The sequence below is a fragment of the Myotis brandtii genome, unplaced genomic scaffold, assembly GCF_000412655.1.
Source record: "Myotis brandtii unplaced genomic scaffold, ASM41265v1 scaffold923, whole genome shotgun sequence".
In the NCBI taxonomy this organism is placed as follows: Eukaryota; Metazoa; Chordata; class Mammalia; order Chiroptera; family Vespertilionidae; genus Myotis; species Myotis brandtii.
Window position 1 is genome coordinate 2,018,165 of NW_005371804.1, and position 1,697 is coordinate 2,019,861.

At 51.2% G+C, this 1,697-nt stretch overlaps 1 pseudogene; it reads right to left on the reverse strand.

Moving 5' to 3' along the window:
- Positions 1 to 225: 225 nt before the first annotated feature.
- On the reverse strand, positions 226 to 657 carry LOC102250107 (annotated as a pseudogene).
- Between the last annotated feature and the right edge of the window lie 1,040 nt (positions 658 to 1,697).

Below are 1,697 nucleotides of genomic sequence, written 5' to 3' on the forward strand. Positions count from 1 at the left end.
TCAAGGGTACAGGCCCTTTCTCGAACTCCCAGTGCACCCTGCCTGGCTTTCCCATAGCGTCAGAGCAGGTCACGGATGTTGCTCAGTTCCTGACAGACGTACAAACGTCTGATTCCGGCAAGAGGCCAATGGTCAGGCCTTCAGAATGGGAAGGGCCTTATCTCCGACCAGTTTGTAATTGTTTTTTCATTTTAAGTTTTTAATGAAAGTTGCATTAAGATTACTTTATTCCTGCATCTTCTCAACTGTTTCTCCCTTGTATTTTCCCTTTTCCTTTCCTCCTTGGCGAGATCTGGCTTTACGTTCAAGGGTCTTTTTTCGGTCTTTGTCCAGCTTTCGTGATAACCACAGTGCTGGGGGGAACGCCCACATGAACAGCTGTGCCATTAGCCTTTTCACGCTGGACTGGTTCAGTGTGATGACATATTTCTTCCTGTAAACCTGGACGACTCTGGCAATCTGCTGCCCTCTGGAATGTCCTCGCACAACCTGAATTTAATCATCCTCCCGGACGGGCATGGATCGAACACTGCACTTCTGTCTCAGCTCCGTGGAAAGAGGAGAAGACATTACCTTCCTGCGAGTGTGGGAAGGTGCACTGAAGTGCCTCTTACGGTTCTTGCTCCGGTGGGGAGTCACAGAGGGATGGAACTTCATTTCGACCGCTGGCGCTCTACGATGGCCGCAGACGGGAAGAGCACCAGTTTATAATTTTAATCTTCTCCCTGGCTCCAGAGTCTAGGGCAGTGATGGCGAACCTATGACACGTGTGTCAGAGGTGACACGCGAACTCATTTTTTTGGTTGATTTTTCTTCGTTAAATGGCATTTAAATATATAAAATAAATATCAAAAATATAAGTCTTTGTTTTACTATGGTTGCAAATATCAAAAAATTTCTATATGTGACACGGCACCAGAGTTAAGTTAGGGTTTTTCAAAATGCTGACACGCTGAGCTCAAAAGGCGCCCGATCCTTTAACAAGGCCTGCTCTAGGCCTTGTATGTAGTGGGCACCAGTATGTTTTCCTGGTCTGACAAATTCATTTTGTCCCCCCTGCCCATTCCTTGCTCAGAAGAGTTGGTGTAGGAAGCGGTTGGATTCTTTTCAGAATAGTCATTTTTTAAAATGCCAGTTAGACCCAAGAGAGAACAGAAGGAGGGTGCCTTCAGGGCTGAGTCAGCAGCAGCCTGCTGACCCACTTCCCCGGTCCAGGGGCGCCGCTGGGAGCAGATGCAGGAGCTGCTACAGGCAGACGCCTCCTTCCACTGTGGGATTCACCCTCCAGCCTTTTCCTCGGTGCTCCCACCTCCTTCCCTGTGTCTGCATCCTTGGGGGCACCGCCCACTCTGCAGGGACATGGCAGACCCCCCTCTTCCTCCTCATCATGGCTGTGCTCCTTCTTGCCGAGGTTGACAAGCTGGAGTGGATCTGGGGGACCAAAGCCCAGCTGCTCGCGCACAGTCTCGGCTCGGCGCCTCTGATCATCAGTGTGGCTCTCATCACGCCTCGCTCTGACATTCTCCTTTGGTGCAGGCTTTACGACAAGAATAAGCTCCTGTACAGGAGCGAGCCCGTGTGCAGGCAGGACGGTACCAGAAGAAACTGCAGCCCATACAGGGTGGGTGAGGAGGCCGGACCCAGCGCTGCCTCTCAGGAGCCTCATGTCTGCAGCTCCAGGAGCTCCTGCACCTACA